Here is a 10,697-nt window from a genome sequence, read left to right on the forward strand (position 1 = left end):
GGGTACATCCCAGGGTTTGGAATGAGGCACCCGGTTCGCAAAAAAGCAGATTACAGAAGCAGAATTAAGCATGTTAATTACAGTTTCGGGTCTTGGGGTCACTGAATTGACAGAAATACATTATCTAGAGCCCTTGGGTAACCTGGGTTAAACAGGCATGTTATCTAAATTACAGTTTTGGGTCTCCGGATCACTGAGTTGATAGAAACACATTATCTAGAGCCCTCGGGTCTCTGACCACTGAGTTGTCAGGACAATTTAGAGTAATTGTGCTGTCCTAGTCTCGGGACCACTAAGCCAGCTGGAACGCACCACCTGTGGCCACTAAAACTACTTAGGATAATTGTGCTGTCCTGTTTCCAGGTACAGAAGAATGTGCTCTCTAAGACCAGTATGACCCCAACCCATGGGATATTCACATTATCATCAATAAGGCATTTAATTGAATGGGATGATTTATATAATTCAGAAAATCAAAATAACCTGTCCATTGTTAAACAGAGCAACAGGTACCATACTCCACCATTATATTGGCTGGGCCGCAAAATTATTCGTTGTGGGCCGCGAGTTTGACATGCTTGGTTTACACTGCTAGATGCTGTTGAGAAGCAAAGAAAAGGCTGTGTGTAACAGAAAAAGCTTTGGATCAGACAAAGCAGTCCTTGGTTCTTTTTAGTTTTGATTCTATCTCATTTGGCCAAGTTCCTTACCCTCTCTAGGCCTCAGTTTCCTTATCTGTACATTGAGAATACCTAACCTACCTACTTCCTAGGGTTGCTGAAAGGATTAAATGAAACATTTACCCTTTTGTCATCATGACACTGTGATTGGCATTAAATGAGAAAATATTAATAAAAGCATCTGGAAACAAATAGCATATAAGTCAGCTTTACTACTTTGTCCTTAAGCAGCTTACAATACAGTTAGAAAAATAACAGTGATATAGGTGGGAAGATTAGCAGACAAGAGGTTGATGATAATCAGGATCCTATGAAAAGCAAAAGGAAAATGTTAGGTCGGAGAGAGCCCAGGATCAGACACATGCAGACGTGTGATGAGATAATAGACTCTCCCTGGCATTTCTAACAGACCAGCGTGCCCCACACAGATGCTGACTCCTTCCTGAATACCCCTGCTGACCCCCTGCAGTGGGAACTTCCTCAGCTGAATACCTCAGCTCATGTCCCCGCCCCTCACCCAAACGCAGTATAAAAAAAGCGCCCCCTTCCCTGTTGGTGTGAATCCATGGTGCTCTGTCCTTGGGGTACGTGGGTCTCCCGGGGACGCAGAATAAACTTTCCTTCCTTCCTTCCTTTTCTGATCAACTCTCTTTATTTCCTTCGCTGCCTCCTGACCTAACAGAAAACATGTTGCTTGAATACCCACTATGGGCCAAGTCCTTTCTAAGTGATCTCCTCTAATAAGAACAGGAACCCTGTGAGATCATTTAGTATCTCCCATAGCCCAAACTACACAAGAGCATGAGACTGCAAAGAGTATTGTTCAAGGGTGAAGCGCCATAATTACCAACTGCTGACTGAGCCCAGCAGGGTTCTCCCTATATGGTGGGAATAGATCGGCAGCCAGGTTTAATGACCAGCACAATCTAGATGCACGCTATCATCAAGCTCACCTTCACGGGGAGAAAATGAAATGTAGAGAGGGGACAGGACTTGTCAGAGGTCGCTAGGCTCCTGAATTTGAACTCAGGTCTAACTCCAAAGCAATTATTTATAAATGAGACACACAGGACCCAGAGACCTCAGCCAGTGTGGCTCAGTGGTTTAACATCTCCTATGAACCAGGAGGTCAGGATTGGATTCCCAGTCAGGGCACATGCCCGGGTTTCTGACTTGATCTCCAGTGTGGAGAGTTCAGTGATTCTTATCTGATGCTTCTCTCTCTCTCTTTCTCCCTCCTCTTCCTCTCTGAAATTTAAAAAAATATATATATATCCAGAGTCCCCCACCGACAGATCAACAAAGAGAAGCTGAGAATGCAAGGCTGCCTGTGGGGCTAAGTTAGAGTGAAATTTCATACAAGCTTTTCTTTACTGATATCATTTGTCTGGCACGGTACTAAAACTTGCATTATACAATATCTGTGAAACGAACTAATTACGCCATTTCACAGAGGAGGAAACTGAGGCTCAGAGAGGTGAAGGAACTCGCCCAAGGATACACAGCGAGAAAATAGGATTCGATTTGAACTCAGGTTTCGGTGACTCCTAAGACCTGGCGTCTTTCCTTGGCATCAACGACCACAATAACAAATCTTTTTCACCCAGCGTTTATAAAGGCCCCACAAATGAAAAGAGAGAAAAAAGGCTACGGAGGGACTACCTTGAAGTGCGGAAAGCCAGTCGCTACCCCTTTAAGGCGTAATCATCCTTAAAGTCCTTTGACCCCACCGCCCAGTGAACCCGAGGTCCTGCATCCACTCGCTATCCTCAGGTCGCAGGCCTTTGTCTGCTCATGTCCAAGCCTGCGCTTGGGATCGATGTCCCTGCGCTTGGGATCAATGTCCCAGCTACTGTCGCTCAGCCCAATCCACCTGAGCTCTGCGGGGACCCAGGTCAGCAATCGATCGATCGATCGATCAATGGATCGAGACTCCACCGCCATTTTGTTCTGGGGTGTTCTTTCCACGTGTGTTGTTTGGTAGGTCTAGTTTCTTTTTCTCTCTCGGATAGAGAGCCAGTTATTACGGTGCTGTTTATTTAGTAAGTCATCCTGTCCTCCCTTGAACTGAAATGACACTTTGTTGTGTGATAAGTTCTTATATAACCTTGGATTAATTTTTAAAGTCTTATTCTGCTTTACCGATCTCTTTGTTCGTCTTGTGCCAATATATCTTCCACTCACGGTGCTCGATGGTGACCTGTAATATCTAGAATGCAAGTTCTTTTCTTTCTCATAGTTTTCTTGACATTTATTCTTCCATAGGAACATTAAGATCATTTTACCCCACTAAGAAGACCCATCGGGATATTTTATTCAAATTGATTAATTTTTTTAAAATGTTTTTATTGATTTTAGAGAGAGAGAAAGGGAGAGGGAGAGATAAAAACATCAATTATGAGAGAGCATCATTGATCGGCTGCCTCCTGCACACCCCACACTGGGGATCGAGCCCAAAACCTGAGCATGTGGCCTGACCCCGTTTCTAACTTTGACCTCCTGGTTTATAGGTCTCTACACTCAACCACTGAGACACACCAGCGGGCAAATTGCATGAATTTTTTTAAAAAAATATATTTTATTGATTTTTTACAGAGAGGAAGGGAGAGAGATAGTCAGAAACATTGATGGGAGAGAAACATCCATCAGCCGCCTCCTGCACATCTCCTACTGGGGATGTGCCCGCAACCCAGGTACATGCCCTTGACCGGAATCGAACCTGGGACCCTTGAGTCCGCAGGCCGAGGCTCTATCCACTGAGCCAAACCGGTTTCGGCATGAGTTTTTAATATTAAATCGAACCTTGCATTTTTCTCATCTTGTCTTCATATCCGTGTCCCTCCATTCATTCTGGTCTTGTTTTATATCTTTTAATAAAATGTTCATAGCTTTCTTCATATATACGTCATATACTTTTCACAAGCCCATTATAATTTTTAGCCACCTAGATACTGCTAAAGCATAGAGAAAAGCTATTAGACTTTTATATACTTTTCATGTACCCAGCTACTTTTCCACGTTATCTTCCCAATTCTAATTGTGCTTTAGTACTCTTGAATTTCTATGTGTGCAGTTATATGGCAAAAAGATGTCAGTTATTTCATTTTTGTGTCTTATATTAGGTAGAACTTCTAAAACAATGCTGAATAAATAATATATAGTAGAGCAGGAATTTCTGTGCTATGCCTGCTTTTAATGGCAATACTTCAGTAATTAACCACTTAGTATAATAGTGGTTTTGGAAAATAGCATTTTCCAAGGTTGGGTAGTGTCCTTCCATTATTATTTTACTTAGAGATTTTATTAGCAAAGACAAAATAACATTATCAAATGTCTTTTAGCCCTATTAATATAATGACTTGATTTTCTGTTTTTCTTTGTTGATGTAATGAAGAATATTGAATTACAGTGCTGGATTTTCTAAAGTTAAACCATATTCATAGTTCTAGGATAAAAGTACCCTACTTAGGCAATTTTTAAAAATTTCTTTATTGATTAAGGTATTACATATGTGTTCTTATCCCCCCATTACTACTTAGGCAATTTTTATTTTTCTTTCAAAAATACTGAAGCATAAATTGGCTAGTATTTTATTTAGAATTTTTGTATCTGTTCATAATTCTGGTGTTTTCTTGTTTTGTACCATTATGATCAGGTTTGAATATGAATGTAATTCTAGCTCGATATTCTGCCATGGTTGAAAAACCAGAGGCCTTGTCTGATTTTTAAGGATTAGGCAGAACTCAGTTGTGAAAGCATTTGGGTCTGATGCCTCTTTATAAATGGTAGGTTTACTTTTCTGATCTCTTCAGCGTGAATTCATCCATCAGTCTTTCTTCCTAAATAAATGTTGGCACGTATATTTCCCGTGGCATCTGTCCATTTCTCTGAATCAGTACATCTCGCATAATAATGTGTACACAGATCATCTGGAGGATGATGTGAACGTGCTCATTGAGATTCAGTGGCTCTGGAGTGGGGCCCGAGATTCTGCATTTCTTGCAAGCGCCCTGGTGATGCTGATGCTGCTGGTCCACGGACCACACATCCCCCTCTAAGAATTCAGGGTTCCAAAATGTTAGGGTTCCCCGGGGCAGCTTTGAACATCCAACTACCGAGGCCACACCCCAGACCAGTTAAATTAGAATCTCTGGGAGTGAGGCTCCATGCATCAGTAATTTTCCAAACTCCTCACGTAATTACAATGTGTAGCCAAGGTTGAGAACCACTCTTCTCGATTTTCAATTTATTGCCGTAAAGATGCACACAATATTCTCTTATAATTATTTTAAGCTCTTGTATTTCTGGTTATATCTTCTTTCTTATCCTGAATGTTTCTATTTCACCTCTCTATGTTCATAAATATGTTCATATTTCTTTAAACAGGCTTTCAGAGGTTTAGCCATTTCATAAATATTATCAAAGAAGCAGCTCTCAATTTTGTTTATTTATATTTTTTGGTTTTCTATTTAATTAGTTTCCTCATGCATTGTTATTAATTTTCTTTTCCAATTTTCTTCTGGGTTATGTTGTTAATCTAGTTAAAATGTCTTATGTTTCAAATATAATTTATTTTAAAATGAACTCCTTGAAAGCTGTGCATTTCCTTTGGTACACAAATAGCTTTGGCTGCGTCTCTTTGCATATGAATTGTTCGTTTTTATCACTTTCTAGATAGTTCTACAGAGTTAAGTTTTTTTTTTCAATTACAGTTGACATACAATACTATATTAGTTTCTGTTGTACACCTTAGTGATTAGACCTTATGAAGTGATCACATTATCAGTTTTAATTTCCTCTTTTTAATACGTTTAACTTCCAAGTAGTAAGTTTTATTAATCTCTTTAGTGTTGATCTCTAGTTAGTTTTATATAAGCTTGTTGATTGTATTTTCTTTTTAAAAAATGTTGTGAATCCTCACCCGAGGATATGTTTTTATTGATTTTAGAGAAAGAGTGAAGCATCGATGTGAAAAACATTGCTCAGTTGTTTCCCAACCTGGGATTGAATCTGAAACCTTTTGGTGTATGGGACGACGCTCCAATCAACTGAGCCACCCAGCCAGGGCTGATTATATTTTCTTTTTTAAATATATTTTATTGATTTTTTACAGAGAGGAAGGGAGAGAGCTAGAGAGCTAGAAACATCGATGAGAGAGAAACATCAATCAGTTGCCTCCTGCACACTCCCCACTGGAGATGTGCCCGCAACCAAGGTACATGCCCTTGACCGGAATCGAACCTGGGACCTTTCAGTCTGCAGGCCGACGCTCTATCCACTGAGCCAAACCAGTTACGGCCTGATTATATTTTCAAATCCTCTATATCCTTGCTAATTTTTGACTAGTTAATTTTTTTGTTTTTGTTAATCCTCACCCAAGGATATTTTTCAATTGATTTTTAGAGAGAGTGGAAGGGCAGGGGAGAGCCAGAGAGACAGAAACATTGATGTGAGTGACACACCTCGATTGATTGCCTCCTGCACATGCCCAACCAGGGCTGGGGATGGAGCCTGCAACCGAAGTACAAGCCCTGGACCAGCACTGAACCCCGGACCCTTCAGTCCATGGGCCGATGTTCTATCCACTGAGCCAAACTGGCTAGGGCGGACTACTTAATTTTTGAAAAACTATTAGCATCTTCCACTATAAGGGTGTTTTTATGCAGTTTCAAGTCTTGCTTTATGTAATTTGATTTCTGTAGATATTTGACATATCATCTTCATAAGTATACCTTTAACAGACCGTCTGTTTATGTTCTTTTTAACACTTGATCTTGAATTCAGCTTTCTCTGATATGTTTTCTATTTTTGACAGTTCTTTCTTATCTCTTACCTTATAGATATCAGTCATGTTATAATCTATTTAGACATAAGGCTATTTTCCATGATTTATTGCTACTGCTGTTTCTTATCATTTCATCTTTCCCCATTTGACATCTCTGTGCTGAATAAATTGTCGTGTGATTGATGGATACTTCATGTTTGTGCTTTCACATCTGGTATGTGGGTGTATATTCTTTCAGAGGCCTTGACTACCTCAAAATAACTACTTTTGCCCGGACAAATGGTAACTTAGTTGGGAGGTAGAAACTTTTGGTCACAATCCCTTTTCTTTCTCAATTTATAGATTTTTCTGTTGTTTTTTTTCCCCCCCAACTTCATTGTTATGAGAAGTCTGATACTGGTCTTATTCTCTTTTGTGCATTTTGCCTCTTCCTTTATTTCTTAAAGTTTACATGATTTTTTTTCTTCATCTTTGGAATTGAAAAAGTTCACCAAGATCTATCTAGGTGTGTGTGTGTGTGTGTGTGTGTGTGTGTGGTGTGTGTGTGTGTGTGTGATTTTAATCAGATTTGGGATTTGTTATTTGTTGAACCCTTGCTTCCTAAGGGGTCAAGTCTCTTAAGCTGAAGGAAATTTTCTTAAATGATGTGTGTAATTATTACTTCTCCAGCTGGCATTTTGCTTCTTTGGGCATTCCCATCATTCACATATAAGATCTGGATTTGTCTTGTCATCATAAAATGATACGGAGAAGAAAGAATCCCTTCCATCCTACACCCCAATGTGTGATCATTATTGTGCTGAGAATTTTAAATGCTTGAAATCAATGTCTCTTGAATAAAACAGCAAGAGAGTGATAATGTCTGTTAATATGCAGCTTGTCCTGATGGAGAAACAGGGCTCCTGATTTATTTCTCTCTAGTACTAGTAGAAGGAACTTTAGTCAGAAGTTACCTGTCACAAAATAACAGGATTCTAGGTACCTCCCCTTTAAAAAAATATTTTTTTAAATTGATTTTGAGAGAGAGTGCAAAACACCCACCAGCCGCCTCCTATACCCCCCCCCCCCCCTCTCCCCCCCCCCCCCACTACTGGGGATCAAGCCCACAACCGGGGCATATGCCCTGACTGGGAATTGAACCGTGATCTCCTGGTTCATAGGTCAATGCTCAACCACTGAGCCATGCCAGCCAGGTGGATGTTGAGCATTTTTCACGTGCTTGCTCACCATTTGTATATCTTCTTGGGAGAAGATGAAATCCTTGGCCCATTTTTAATTGGACTATCTGTCTTATTATTGAGTTCAAAGAGTTCTTTATGCATTCTGGATAACCGTTCCGTGACTTACTATAATTTAAAAATAATTCTTGCCGGGACCGGTTTGGCTCAGTGGATAGAGCATGGGCCTGCGGACTGAGGGGTGCCAGGTTCGATTCCGGTCTAGGGCATGTACCTTGGTTGCGGGCACATCCCCAGTGGGGGGTGTGCAGGAGGCAGCTGATGGATGTATCTCTCTCATCGATGTTTCTAACTCTCTATCTCTCTCCTTTCCTCTCTGTAAAAAATCAATAAAATATATTAAAAAAAATAATTCTTATATTTCCTAGGGCAAGTCTACCCATTTTTTTTTTTTTGTTTTCCGAAGGTGTCTTGGTTTTCTCGGTCCTTTGCAATGGCAAGAGAATTTATCCTTTTGCTTACAAAGATATCATAACATTTTCCTTTAATCTTTTTTTTTTTTTTAACCTTATGGTATCACCATGCCTTATCAAGCATGTCAAACTCAAACGCTAACACGGGCCAAATAAACAAGGTTTATGTTTATGTGGGCTGCAAATAAGCCCCCCTCCCCCCAAAAAGCTTCAATTTTCATAGGTTTATTTCAATAGAGACATGCTGAATACAAAGGCCTGAAATAAATGAGTAATCGTTAATGAGTATGCATTGTGGGTTGCAAGTTTGACATGCTTGCCTTAGATTAATCTTTTGTAAGCAGTATATAAGCAAATTTAAAAAATCAATACTACAATCTTAGTCTTTTAACTGTAATTGTTTTAATCAGTGATATATTTAATATTTACCCAACCTGCTGTATATTTTTTACATTTATTATAAAAATTTCAAGCATAAACAAAAACAGTCAGACTAGGATAACAGACCCCTGTTTACCCATTATCCAGATTCGATAATTATCAACATTTTTGCCAATCCCCTTTCATCTATCTCTCCCCTCCCATTTTATGCTGCAGTGCTTTAAAAGTAAATCCTGGATATCATATAGTTTCATAGGTAAATAGCCAAGTGTGCTTCTCAAACAGATGGCATTTAAATTAAATAGAACTACCACGCCGTCATCAGATGAAGAAACATTTACAGTAATTACTTATCATGTATTATTGAATCCATATCCACATTTCTGTAATTGACTCTTTTATTCTATAAGAGTTCTTCACTCACTCACCCACCTTTTTTTAATGAAATTGATTTTTCAGAGAAACCAGGCCTTTTGTAGTATAGAATGTCTCACAAATTGTATTTGTTTGCTTCCTTGCAATGCCATTTAACTTGTTCTTCTGTCGCTCATATTTCTTGTAATGGGGTAGTTAGATGTCAAGCCTTGATTAGGCTCATATTCAATTCTTTTGGCAAGAAGACTTCATAGGTGATGCTGTATGCTTCATATTGCATCACATCATTAGGCACAGAAGATCTGGTTTTTCCCACCTTTGGTGATGCCAAGATTGTTGAGTAAATTTAGATGCATATTTCATCTACTTACTTGCTTAATTTTTTATTTATTGTCTTTTACTACCCTATTTTCCCCCTTCTGTTAGTCTGCAGATTAAAAGAAGTTTCTTTTACCATTTTAATGCCCAGCCAGCATGGCTCAGTGGTTGAGCATCGACCTATGAACCAGGAGGTCAGGGCTCGATTCCCGATTCCGGTCAGGGCACATGCCCAGGTTGTAGGCTCGATCCCCAGTGGGAGGGCGGGGGTGGTGCAGGAGGCAGCCAATCAGTAATTCTCTCTCATCATCGATGTTTCTATTTCTCTCTCCCTCTCTCTTCCTCTCTGAAATCAATAAAAAATATATTTTTAAAAAATAATGGTTACTGTGGACATTACAACATGGTTCCTTAACTTATCAAAGTCAAATGTTAATTGGTACTTTTACATTTCTCTGAGAAAATGTAAGGACTATAGAACACCTTAACCACATTAGTTCCTCCAATTTAAATGCTACTGTTGTCATACATTTTAATTCTCTCTGTGTTTTAAACCCTCTAAGACATTACTATTTTTAGTATATGAGTGTTCATTTTTACCCACATATGTACTGTTTTTGTTGCTCTTCTTTTCTCTGATATTTTCTCTGTTATCATTTTTGTTCAGCCTGAAGAATACTCTTTAGAGTTTTCTTTACTACAGGCCTATTGGTGGCAAATTTTCTCAGTTGTCTAAAAATGTCTTTGTATCATATTTGTACTTGAATGATGTGTTTGCTAGATACAGAATTCTAGATTGGCAGTTATTTTCATCTAAATTGACAATCTCTTTTTATATATACATTTACTTTATTATAGGCACTTAGATTGTTTTTATACTTTGGCTATTGTGAATAATGCTTCAATGAACCTGGGAATACAGATATCTCTTTGCAATACTGATTTTGTTTCCTTTAGATATATACCTAGAAGTGGGATTGCTGGGTCATATGATAGTTCTACTTTTAATTGTTTTTTAGAAACCTCCATACTCTTTTTCATAATGTGTGCACCAATATTCATTCCCACCAAGAATGTACAAGGATTCCCTTTTCTCTACATCCTCACCTGCACTTCTTTTGTCTTTTTTAATAATAGCCATTCTAACAGGTGTGAGGTGATAATTCATTGTGGTTTTGATTTGCAGTTCCCTGATGATTTGTGATGTTGAGCACCTTTTCATGAATCTGTTGGTCATTTGTATGTCTTCTTTGGAGAAAAATTTCTATTCAGGTTTTTGTCTATTTTTAAGTTGGGTTATTCGTTGTTTTGCTATTGAGTTGTGTATATACAAGTTCCTTGTATATATTGGCTATTAATTCGTTATCAGATATGTGGTTTGCAAATATTTTCTCCTATTCCATAGGTAGCAACATTTTGTTGATGGTATCCTTTGCTCTTTTTTGCCTGCGCTTTTGGTGTCATATCCAAAAAGTCATTGCCAAGACCAATATCAAAGAGCTTTTCT

The sequence above is a fragment of the Myotis davidii genome, unplaced genomic scaffold (assembly GCF_000327345.1).
Source record: "Myotis davidii unplaced genomic scaffold, ASM32734v1 scaffold2301, whole genome shotgun sequence".
Taxonomy (NCBI): Eukaryota; Metazoa; Chordata; class Mammalia; order Chiroptera; family Vespertilionidae; genus Myotis; species Myotis davidii.